The sequence below is a fragment of the Sceloporus undulatus genome, chromosome 3 (genome assembly GCF_019175285.1).
Source record: "Sceloporus undulatus isolate JIND9_A2432 ecotype Alabama chromosome 3, SceUnd_v1.1, whole genome shotgun sequence".
Taxonomy (NCBI): Eukaryota; Metazoa; Chordata; class Lepidosauria; order Squamata; family Phrynosomatidae; genus Sceloporus; species Sceloporus undulatus.
The window spans coordinates 143,063,374-143,076,714 of NC_056524.1; the positions used below are offsets into that span (position 1 = coordinate 143,063,374).

The 13,341-nt window shown below is 44.4% G+C and overlaps 1 protein-coding gene across 1 annotated transcript in view; it reads right to left on the bottom strand.

The window, feature by feature from the left end:
- FAM53A (family with sequence similarity 53 member A) overlaps positions 1 to 13,098 on the bottom strand; it is a 38,918-nt gene extending 25,820 nt beyond the window's left edge. The window contains 1 exon segment of the mRNA XM_042459148.1: positions 12,943 to 13,098. The gene's annotated coding sequence lies outside the window, so the exon portion shown is untranslated.
- Positions 13,099 to 13,341: the final 243 nt, after the last annotated feature.

A 13,341-nucleotide genomic window follows, 5' to 3' on the forward strand; every position in this document is an offset into this window, starting at 1 on the left:
TCTTCTCCAGGTCTCCAGGCTAAACGACCAGCTGCTCCCTAAGTCGTGCCTCACATTCAAACATGTTTCCAGACGCCCTTCACCATTTTAGGCTCGCCCTCCTTTGCCACATCCATTGTGATACTGCGTTTAATGCCCGGGCCCAATCGGTGGATTCTGGGAGCTGTGGGTGTGTTGGTGGCCCCAAGTGGAGCTCTCTGGAACCTCTCAATAGGATCCTAGCATTTTCCAGAAACCACATCTAATTGTCAAGGAAAGCAAAAATCCCCACGGATATAAATTTCGCAATGGATTATACTGTCCGTTGGAAAGCCTGAACAAGGAGACCCGAGGATTTACCGCCAGCCCCAGACTCCAAACCTCTCCCAAGGAGGAATTGCACATGTCCCCATGTTGTCGGCAGATAGCATGAAGCACGATTGACAATTTCGTTCTATCTAGTCTAAACCGTCCTACATTCATTGTATGCCCACATTGACAGTTAGTTAAGTCGAATAAAACTACGATAGAGTAATAGAGTACGTTATTGAATTATATATGAAATAAGATATTAATTTATAGATTAATATATATAAGTATGGCCATATTAATAAAATATGTATTATATTAGAATATAATATATATAAGATATAGTAAATCGATATTTAAGCAATGCATATATTATGCATTGAGATAAATATAATTAATGATGGCTGGAGATAATATATGTGTAGATTGATATACATTTATTTATTATTTATTTAGTAAATAATAAATAAGAATCAATTTAGAGTAAATTTGTATATATTATCTCGAATGGGAACATAATAAAAGGGTGGCCGGTGGCCCGTCCTCCTTCCCTCCCAGCAAAGCTGGTGGCCCTATATAAGAGGTATTGAGATTTTGGCCCTACATCTGCTCACATAGAGCCGTCTACGTATTGGCCACAGCGAGGCGTTCTGGGCGTGGCGTGAGAGGTCCAAACCATCTTAGAAGGGCCACAGTTGGGGGGGTGGGGGTGGCCGGGCGTCAGTAGTAGGGGGCCCCTGAGGGGCGGTGAGGCAACTCGCGTGCGGGGGCGGCCACCGCCCACCTCGCTCGGTCTTTCTTGGGAGGACAGCGGTCATATCCAGCTACCGGGGGGGGGGGGGGCGGTTGGCGCGGAGAGGATTCAAGCATGCCAGCCAGCGCATTAACCAGTTAGCTGATACAACACGCTAAGCCAGACCGAAACGTGCGTGAAAATGCAAAACGCACGCCGCTCACGAAGGCAATTGCTGAGCGAAGACAAAAAGCCCCATGTCGCCACAAGAGGGAGGGGCTGGTGTGAGAACTCAGAAAAAAAAAACGAGTATCGGCACGTGCAGTAATGGAGTGCAGAGCGCAGTTCCCGGATGTTATCCAGGAACTTTTCCCAAGATGGGGCAACGGACGGTCAGGATACGCAGAGGATCACCGACAGAGGTGCCCTCACCTACGTGCGGGGGCGAACGTCGTAGAGGTTGATACAGGCCCTCTTCTAACAGAAAACACACGTGGCGGTGGAGAGTGTAGGAAGAACCAGTGGGGGGGCGCCATGGCTGGTTATAAGGTGGGGGGGGGGGCTCCACTAGAAACCCAGTGTGGCCAACTCTTGTCTTGCTTAGCCAAGTATTATAAAAGATTAGAAGAAGAAGCTATGATCTTATAATAGGATATAAATGCCACACTCTGGTCTATTACTAGATAGTGAGTGTAGCGATATATTTGCCGCGGGATAATAGCCAAGGGAAAAGAGAGGCGGTAAGATTAAAGGAATACATAGGTAGCACAACCAAGACCAATAGGAGGTACCCACGGAGAATCACTTTGGACCACACGGACAGAACAGATTTACGTCATGGAATATGTTCAGGTTAGAGTAAGAGCGGATAATAGAGAGCGAATCGCTGGCAGGTGAAGACACAGATGTAATAGAATGCACTCAGTAAGGTAATCAGTAAACAAAGGATATTGTCAGGATCTATTAGCGAAATAGTGTACTGATTATAGGACGTTGTCTGTCCATCTGGTGTGTAGGGGGTCTAGTGTGCGTAGAATGTTTGTAACAGTAAAACCAGAGCACGCCACTGGCACGTGCAACGCTTAGCGCTTATTAGTACTGTGGGCGTGTGTACAACGTATGCCCGCTGCAGCGGCAATCGTAGATAATACGACCCGGCTGTGTGCACAGTTGACGGGGATACGCCACCCGGCGCAAAAGTACGCAGAGGCAGATAGATGCGTAAACGGAGAGAGAGACAGGAGTATAATCATACAAGAGTATGGTGAGATGGGCTTCACGGTCACGTCGAGCTGCGGGGAAGTTCATGTATGCCGTAGGCGAGGGCAGACAGTGGTGTTGTGTATTGTGCGTGGCACGTAATAACAGCAAACAGAGGGCGACAGAGCGCAGAACCAGACGGGCAGAGAGAACCGCCATAGGCCACAACTAAATAAGAGGGCATAAAGAGAACGTACATAATTCCATGGTGCAGGGAGATTATGACACGTACGGACGCCGAAACTATAAAGAGAAGTGGGCTACAGCGGAGAACACTTGGAGGGTGCACGCAAAAACCAAAGACCGTGATGGGGCAGAAAACCCAGATTCACCAGTGGTGCGAAAGTTCCGGCAAATTTCCACCCGTGTTAGACATGGAGACGGAGGAGAGACCAACCTCCGTCCAACAACCAGGGGAGAACGGAACGCCAAGGCCGTTTACAACAGCAAAAGAAACGGCGGCAGCACAGGGATAGGGCAGGGCAAGATCAGGCAGCCTAAACCAGAAGTCGCACAAAGCCAACGGGCCAGCCCGAAGGCGGACGGAGCGTGGGGAGGGCTGCTATAGGTAGGACGCAGGCAGCATGGAAAACAAACACAGGACCGCCACTGTGACGCGACAGGGGAGGTGGCGGGCTGGAACGGCCAGAAACAGCGAAAACTAATACGGGAAGCATTACGGGATCGGCAGGAGAGGGGGGTAGTATGGTGTGTGCAGGGGTGTGGGGGATAGAGGGGGGCCATATAGTGGTGCAGTGTAGGGTGGTGGGGTGTTACGAACCTGAGGGGTTAGATGTTGTTTGTATGTGTGTTGTTTAATTATACAAACTGTATAAAAAATAAAAAATATATAAACTGTAACAAATTGGTGGCGACGGAATCTGTCCTACATATGAGTCCACAGACTAGCATGGATATATCTTTGAATTCTAACCAGAAATAACCGGTGTGACATTTACTATTTAACGGCCCTGGCGCAAGCTATGGGAAGTTGGGGAGCTGTAAAGTTTGGTGAGACATGGAGCCTGCTCTGTCCGGAGCTCTGGGGCACAATAAACTACAGTTCCCAGGATTCCCGAGCACAGGAGCCAGGGCAGTTAAAGCAGTTTAAGGGGGGCGCATGGTTAAATGCCTGTACTTTCTGCGCCACCACTCAGAATCCCAAGGTTTGTGAGTTCAATACCAGCCAGGGGCCCTCTGGGTCGACTCAGCCCTTCCATTCTTCTGCATTTGCTAAAAATGGAGTTTCCCAGCTTGTTGAAGAGCAGATTAGCTTACACTTTAGTAAACCTAACCACCTTCCTACATTGTAAGCAATACAGAAATGTAATTGCAATTACTATCTCAAACTGGATTATTTCGGCAGTGTGTTTGTGGACTAGGTCATTTTTCCTCCTGCTCAGTGTTTTGAGCATTGGCTATGTAGACCACGAGTTCAAATCCCCCCCATTCGCCACTGGGAGTCTTGGGCAAGTCACACATCTCTTTCAGCCGCACACACCTCTCAGCCTCAGGGAAAGCAACCCAACCACCCCCTCGAAAAAACCATTTTCAGAAGTCCGTGACAAGGGTCATCATAGGGCAAGAATGTGTTGATGGGGCACACAAACACAACAACCTCAGACAATGTTAATCCTTGGTTGCCCTGCTTCTAGGGCACGAAATATCTAAAAACCGAGTAGTATGCCTTGAAAAGAAAGAAATTAAAGAAATGATGAGAGACGAGAGACAATGGAAAGATCAAAGACAACTGTCAATACCCAGTTTAAGAACTTAAGCTTTGTACACTCAAATGATGACCCAGCTTTTTGCACTTTTGAAATTAATTAGAATTAACATGATGGAAATCTATATGCAAATGTTTCAGTGTTTTCTGGTTGAAAGCATTGCATAAATCCATTATAACACAGTACCCCTTGGATAGACAATGCCAGGGCTGTGACGAACCTGGACATATTTTTGCGGAAGCAGCTCCTTGCACTTACATTCAGGCTACCGCACGTAACAAAGGTCCCAAACACACGGAAGAAATAAATCCAGTTTGAGACCCCTTTAACTGCCCGGCTCAGTGATAGGAATGCTGGGAATTGTAAGTGTTCTTGTGGCACAAAGCGCACTAACAAAGAAGGCTAAATGTCTCGCAAAGCTACATTTCCCCAGAATTCCCGAGCACTGAGCGTGGGCAGTTAAAGCAGTCTCAAACTATAGATTATTTCTGCAAGTGTGTTTCGGATCAAAGCCTCTGACAAAAAAACTTCGTTTTACTAAGTTTATGCTTGCCTACCCCCGTCTTAATGTGCCTAGCTGGAGGTTTTTAGCTGCACTGGCACTGGGAGAATGGGTGAGAAGGTTGGAAAAACACATCTTGCATTATCAGGGATTGCAGCAGTGTATCGGCCAGAAACAAGCAAGAAAGCTTGCAACAGCGACTAGCAGGATTTTAGGAAGGGGGGGGGGGGGGGGTCCAACTAATGCACCATTATAATGGCTGGGCAACAGTGGCGTCAGCACACAAACAAAGACCATCTTTGTCCTTTCCTCATGGAGTGGGGTGCCGACCCCCCAAGAAACGCCGCCCCCCCCTGCGTCCATCCCCTGCTTGCACGGAGATCTCTAGCCAATTCTACTTTAACCTGTGGGCCGACCTAATACAGGCACGGTAAATGGTGGTTTACTCCCTCTACTTCCGAGCTTTAGAGTAATGTATATACTCAACTATAATTGACTTCATCTAGAAGTCGAGGCAGGTTTTGGGCTAAAATTGATGGATTTTGATATGACCTATGGATACGTCTATGTAAAACACGTAGCAGGAATGTAACAAAGAATGGAAAGATGAAGCAAAAGGAAATAATGCTAAAGATCGATAGAAGTTTGACAGGCATAACGTGCTCACCCTAAAGCTGGATGATAAGAAAGTAGAGGGGCTGATGCGTTTTTAGTGCGCTGAGAAGAGATTAAGCTCACACATTTCGCCAGGTCCATGTTCCTTTTTTGGAGAGTTAAAGTAACCATAATAGTTGACCCATGGATAAGTCAACCCAGGTTTTTTGGGTCATTTTTTGAGTAAAATTTCTAGATTTATATGTACATTAATATGTGTGAACAACAAATATGTAATGAGTTTTTAAAAAAAAGCATAGCGCTGTAAATTACAAAATGGAAATCTTAGGACGTGGGAGCTGCTGAAAAGAGAGACCCTGGTTGCATTGTGGAAGGAACTTAAGTGTTTTTTTTAAAGATTCAACATGTTTTTGTCTATTCATGCAAAGGTTACTTACCTGGTTGTTTCATTTCACATGCACATATGGGTTAGTTTTTTGTACAAGATTTGTGTGAAGACATATTCAACATACGTTGCATTGTGTAGGAACCTACAGTATACTAGTCTTTTTCCAGGTGTATTCTGCTTCATGCTAAAATTGTCGATTAAAGAAGTGAGGCCCAGGAAATAGCTAAGTAAGGTGTACCTGTACAGTACTTCTAGTAGGGCATGCACACTTGATCCAGAATTTTAAATACTTCTATTCTCATTATCCTAAACATGGTAAATAAAGTATCTTCTCTCTTCTCCACATGAAAACTTTTCAAGTGAGCGGCCCTGTGTGCTGTCTACTGTCAGTAATAATGATGTGAAGATAAAAGTTGCTATGAAGTTGGACAACAATTTATCTTGTCCTGAATCTGTAAGGGTAAGATGAAGATGGAATCCCATTAGAGTTATTTTTAAAAAATATATTTTTTGGTATAAAAAATGATAAGTCAGATTAGGTCAATATCAGAAAAGACAGTCATCCCTCTGAGTGGGACTTCGGATCCGCATCCTCACTCATGATAGCAAATGGAGGGACTTAGAATGGGGCCGCAGCGCTGCCATTCAGCTAATAGGGCTTGAATGGGATGGATTTCCATGTTTTGCGGAGGGTCGGGTGGGCGGAACAGATCCCCGCAAAAATGGAGGGACGACTGGAGTTGTGTTCTCTTTGCCACAATAGCACTCAAGTAGTCAATATGAGGCAGGCCTGCACAACTTGGAGTAGGTAGGGCCAAATTAAAAGAGATAACTTATTCAGGCTGCAGAGAGGTTTTAATTAAATATTAATTAATTAATAATATTAGGAGAGGTGAATAATATTAATTAATAATTCTAATTAAAATAGTAATTAAGAATAAAGTGAATAATTGCCTTCCCCCTCGTCCTCCTCTGGCCTTGCCCTCCTCAGGAGAAAGCTGTCATTCTCCTCTTTCCCCCCGATGTTTGCCTTACGGCCTCCTCCACTCCCTCATTTTGTCGCCCAAGGAAAGGCTGGATGGAGAAGAGGAGAGCAAAGGCTTGAAACTTCAAGCTACCTCCACCCAGGAGAAAGCTGGGAAAGGAGGAGCCTTGCAGGTGAGTGTTTTTGCCCGTCTTCGCCCCTGTCTCCTTCTTAGGAGAAAGACAGGCATGGAAGGAGTTCAAGGCAAGCATTTTGCCTGTCCCTCCCCTCCTCCCCACCTGGCCGTCTCCGCAGGAAAAGCCAGGTGGTGTAGGAGCTTGCAGTGTGAGCATTTACCCACCTCCCCTTCTCTGTGGGGCCTCTGCGCAGGAGAAGGCCAAGAGGCGGAGGAGGCATTGAAGTCAATTCCATAGCCCTGTGGGCCACCAAAATCCGTTGCGACACATGGTGCGCCCCCCACCCCAGATGATGTTGCGGCAGGACTGTATTAGAGCATTAAAACCATAGCAAAAACCCACTTACTGTTCTCAGTCTAAAGTTTTATAAACGATGTGCCAAATCCTTTACAAAAATAGAAATTAGATCTGAAATAGCAGTTTAACAAGTTAGAAAAGTTAGGGGAAAGCCTTAGAAACCTGCGAACGGGTGCATGTGATGTCATGGATTTTTGGTGTAAAAATGGTGTTTAATTTCAACTAAATTTGCATATGCATCACCTTCTGCAGTAGTGGTAATTGTTGGCCTTAATGTGAAGCATGAAAGTCTATGCCATGGTAAGCAGTGCGTGCTGGTTTGGGTCTCCCGTGGAAAGGCTTTTGCTGAGGAGCCATTCTACATGTGCCAAACAGGTAATACACAGCACAGTAGCAGAGAGTGAAACTGGTGGAGGATCTCCTCAGAGATAATGGCAAAGAGAACTAGAAACGAACACAATGTCAGTATGAGCAGGCAAAGGATCAACTGGACTAAAGTTGAAAGGACATTCCAATGTTGACGTTGTCAGAGATGAAAAGTCCGAAGATTACACAACACAATTGTAGGACATGGAATGTTGAGAAGCATGCATAGGTTGGAAGCCAGACAAGTAAAAACAAGAATAAACAGATAATAGTGCAGTGTTTGTGTGAGTGGTGTAAAGTCAACAGTAATGGGGTATTGAATAAATAAGTACAGTGTTTTTACTTGAAATGAAAAATTGAAGAAGAAATGAGGAATGGTATTAATAGGTAGGAGAGATGTAACAGAAGCAGATAAAGAGATGTTAAGTCTGACTAAATAATATCGTAAAAATAAGAAAACCAATCAAGGTAACCTAATCCTTTATGTCCAACTACAGAGGCAGAAAAAGAAACCAACAGATTCGAGGGCCTTGTCAGTGTTGCTATTGCATCTTACTTACGCAAGATTTCAGGGGCGACTAAAGTACGGTGAGGGGATATGCAGTGGTAACAAAATGAGTAAAGGAAATGGTTATTGCACAGGTGGTAGGATACAAAACATAGGAGAACAAGTATGAACCGAATTCCAGTCATTTGGCTGGGAAGGAACTGAAGGAAGGAGAAGAAAGGGGGCAGTTGGAAAGAGAGAAGCAGATGGGGAAAAAAATCTCATGGAAAAATAGAATAGAATTGGAAGAGAACCATAAGGCCAATCCATGAACTGCATGAAGGAACTCACAATCAAAACACTCCTCACGACAGATGGCATCCAGCTTTGCTTAAAGACATCAAAGAACAAGACTCCACCCCTGTTGAACAGTGTGTTCCATTGTCAAATAGCCTTACGTCAGGAATGACTCCTAATGCTGAGGTTGACTCGTCTTGATCCTGTTCAATGTTCTAGTCTCTGAAGCAGCAGAAAACAACTTCGCAATTCTCATGTGACACCCCTTCAAATACTTAAATAGGGCTATCACATCACTCTTTCACTTAATCATCTCTTTTCCAGGCTAAACATAACCCAGCTCCCCAAGTCTTTCTCATAGGCATGGTTTCCCAGGCTCTTCACCATTTTGGTTGCCCTCCTTTTGACATGCTCCAATTTCTCACATCTTCAAATTGTGGTGCCAGAAGTGGGCACAGTAATTCCAGTGAAGCCTGACCAAGGCAGAATAGAGGTGGAACGATTACGTCCCTTGATATAGATACTATAGCTCTATTGATGCAGTATAGAATCGCATTGGCCGTTTTAGCTGCCGCACCAGACTGTGACTCCGAGGACTCCTGGATCCCTGTTCACACGTTAGTTTCCCTTAAGCCAGGCGTTCCCCCCACCCCATCCTATACCTATGCATTTCATTTTGTTCTACCTAGTGCAGTATCGTACATTCTCCCTGTTTAAATTCAGTTTGTTTTAGTTGTTGGGCCAGCTTTCTAATCTATTAACGTCATGTTGATTTGATTCCGTCCTCTGGGGTATAAACTACTACTTCTAATTTGGTAATCAGCTGCAAATTTGATGGCATGCCCGCTATGCCGTTCATCCAAGTCACTGATAAAGATGTTGAATACACGGGGACCGTGCTATTCAACAGAACCCTGTACAGCCCACGAGTCAACCATCTCTCCATGATGAGAAGGGCCATTACTTACTGAGCAACCCTTTGGGTTTGGCTGGTCAACCAATTACAAATCCACCTAACAGTTGTATTGTCACTAGCCCACATATACTAGCTTGTTAGCAAGAATACATAATAAAAGCCAGTTAGCATGAAAGGTGCTGCTACGCTGTAAAACTTGTGAATTGTCCTTGGTTCATAAATCAGTCTTCTGTGGGCTAACAGCAAAAACGTTGTTTCAGAACGCAAAACAATGTTAGCGTTTTGAATTCTGGCAGACAAACCTACCATATACCCCCCCCCCCTTACAAGCACTTTAAAAAGCAATACAACTTTCCAGAGTTTTCAATGGGCTTTTCCCCCAATTTTGCCCACGCTCCAGAACATCCACTCCTGCATGCTCATGCATCCTTCCCGTGGACTAACCTGTAATAGCTAGTGCGAAGCCACCACTTCGCTCCCAGGCACCTGCCTCATTTCCAGTCAGAGGCTTTCTTTGCTTTCCTGGCATGTAAAAACACGACAGTTCTATAATGTGCGATGACATAGTCCAAGGTACATTTAGGTTATGCTACGATAGTGCTGCGTAAACATTAACTATATTAACAACAACCATATACAGACATAATGGTTTTATTCAGAATCTGACAAGGATCTGAAAAATACATTTTTTCCACTTCCTCCTCCTCCCCTCTTCTGCAGCTTTAAACAGTTTGGTCCTAACAGGAGACAAATAGGAGAAAGATGAATAGAGATAGGGAAAAGATTGCAGAGGAATAAGAAGATGCAGAGAGGTAGGGAAGTGTGATAGAAACAGGACAGCCATCCAAACTAGAGTTTTGAGGAGTGATTAAATAGTTAAGGGGCTAATGTTTCTCTAATTATGTATAAATAAACTCCGACATATTAATATTTTTTTTAACAACTGTCTGACCGTCATGTAATTCTGGATAGAGCCTGTTCACATTCCAGCACCACAGTCACCCACTGAACATAGATACTGTCATACAGGGATTATCTTGAGGGCCAAGTACATGATCCAGGCAGAAAAGGACAAATTGATTGACAAGATCCCAAAGGTTTAGAATTGCAATAGCATCTTAGAAAAGTTCTGTCACGGGGCTGATGGAAGGGGCTTGCAACCAGCATTATAGGCCAGCCATGGGAGTGTGGCATAGCACATGCTGGCCGCCCGGACTCTGCCACAATGGCCACCTGACCAGATGGTGACAAGCATCACACTGTGTCTTCCAGAGCAGCGTGACCATGCCCTGCTCCAAGAAGCATCAAAAGCCATTGCCTACAGCAGCTAGGACTTTTGCACCAGCAGAAAGGCAGAGCACGGCCATAGGCAGGCGTTGCGGCAGCCCCAATGCAGGCTAGTGCGCGAGGTTCATATGTTATATATCGCAGAGTGTGCTGCAAACTCAATGACAAATCTTAGCCACTGGCTTATAACTGATCTACTCACTGCAGTCGGGTTCAGGCACAATTCACTGTCATGGTTTTGGCCTGTAACTCGATTGGCTCAGGTCCATGCTTAATTTGAAGGACCATATCTCCAATTATGGATCTAGTGTGGTGTAGTGGGTTCCTATCACTAAAAACTCTGGAGAGGGCTTTGACTTTTCAATCATTCATGGAACCATAGTGATTTTGATAAGTTACACTCTCTGACCCCCAAAAGAAGGCAAGAGCAAACCCACTGTGAACAAAGCTGCACAAAACCTGGACAGGTTTGCTTTAGCCGCATTGTGGGTCAAAATGACTTGAGCACAAAGGTTCGCCTCTTATATGACCTTCCCCGTTTTGTTGAGATAGGGTACATGAGGAAGCCCTTCGTTCTTTCGCAATAGTCTTGGGGTACATCATGATTGGAGCACTGAAGGGACTTCTTTGTGGCTGCTCCCAGGGCTGCGGTGACGCTCCGTGAAGTTGAACCACCACCCTTGGCGGTTTTCCATTCCACAGACATGTGAAGGCATTTTGTTTTTTCAGCAGGCTGAGGGTATTAGGGGCACAGCCTTTTGTAGTAATCTTTTCAATGGTTTAATGTCTTCATCAGGTTTAATGTTGATAATTTAATTATTTTTTGTATCCTGAGTTTTGTAGTAACGGTTCATTTTGCCTGTTATAAACCACCTTGGGTCCAGATTGGGGGACAAGCAGGATAAAAGTATCAGCAAGTCAACCGGCACATAAAATAACCGCCATCATGCACAATGGAAACAAAATTATCAAGGCTGCAGAGAAAGGGCACAAATATGGAACACAAGGCAATGGGGGGTTTCTAAGGCAGCAGCACACACAAATACCAACTGTTAGAAATCTAGCCTTATCATTGAAAATTCTGTCTTCAACAGATGGAAAAATGGCATGCCATTTAAATATTCAGAGGCCATCTTCCAAGTTACATGTCCAGCACACATTTAGAATTATAATGTAACTGTAACTGTGACCCATATTTGTTTGCTGTTCTCTTGTGACTTATCCTTTTTATCTTGTGCCATTTTCATTTTGAGCCCTGGGACATCTCCTGAATTTACTTAACTTGTGGTTTGTGGTTTGTTTGCCTTCAAGTATTTTTTTTTATTTATAGCGACCTTTACAGGGTTTCTTGGCAGTTTCTTCAGAGGGGGTTTGCCATTGGCCTTCCCTGACGCTGAATCCACACGCAAAATAATCCAGTTTTGCCTCTAAATTAAATGCTAGAGGTCAATGATATGGAATCGGGGAATGAATGTTGAGGTGGAATCTCTTTTCCTGTAGCTTGCATCCATTGTGTCCTAGTCTCTGGAGCAGCAGAAAACAAGCTTCCTCAATATGACCTCCCTTCAAATATTTAAACAAGGCTATCATATCACCTCTTAACCTTCTTTTCTCCAGGCTAAACATCCCCAGCTCCCTAAGTCGTTCCTCATAGGGCATGGTTTCCAGACCCTTCACCATTTTAGTCGCCCTCCTTTGGACACGATCCAGTGTGATACTGCTTTAAGTGCCCTGGCCCAATGCTGTGGGATTCTGGGAGCTGTGGTGTGTTGTGGCTCCAGAGTGGAGCTCTGCTGGGAAACTCACAATAGGATCCTAGCTATTTTCCAGAAACCACAGCTATTGTCAAGGAAAGCAAAATCCCCACGGATTATAAATTTCCAATGGATTATACATTTCCAGTTGGAAGCCTGAACAAGGAGACCAGAGGATGTCCTCCAGCCCCAGACTCCACTCTCCAATGGGGGAATTGCACAGTGTCCTCCATTTTGTGCAGGGCTAGCACGAATTGACATTTCTACCGTCCTACATTCTTGTATGCCACATTGACAGTTATGTGAAGTCGAATAAAAACTAACAATATAGTAATATATTACTGTTACTATTAATATATTACTATTATATATTAATATAATATATTATTTATAGATGTAATATATATTAATATGCATTGATATAATATATTATATATATTATATATATATATATAAGATATATTAATCTATATTATATCAATGCATATATTATGCATTGATATAATATAGATTAATATACATTGATATAATATATTGTAGATTGATATACATTTATTTATTATTTATTTATTAAATAATAATAATAATAAATTTATAGTAATTTGTAATATATTATATCAATACATAATAAAATGTGCCTTGCCCTCCTCCTTCCCTCCCACAAACTGTGCCCTTTAAGAGATTTTGAACTACAGCTCCCAGAATCCTAAGCTATTGGCCAACATGGCCGAGGCTTCTGGGAGCTGAAGTCCAAAACCTCTTAAAGGGAACAGTTTGGGGACCGCTCAGTAGCCCCCTCTGAGGCAACCCCCCCCCCCACCCCTCTCTTCCTTTCTGTGGGAGGACAGCGTCAGTATCCACTACCTGGGCGGTTGGTCGCGAGAGGATTCAACATCCACGCATTGACCGTTATCTGATACACGCGCTGAAGCCAACGAAACGTGCGTTGGCCGCCGCCGCTCACGCACTCTGAGCGAAGAACAAGAAGCCCCATCGCCACACGTTCTACGGCACTGCCGGTGGGAGGGGCATAGCTCGAGTTCCCGGATGTTATCCAGGAAGACCTTGCCCACGATGGGCAACGGCGTCAGTGACGTCATGGGATGCGCCCGACCCTCCTGCGGCGGCGGCCCCGGGACCCCTCTTCTAAACAGGAAGAACACACTGCAGGAATAATCCATATCCATCTGAGGAAGTAGGCTCCAGTCTAGGAAATCCCATGCTGCCAACTTCTTTCTTTAGTCTCAAAGGTATTATACAATA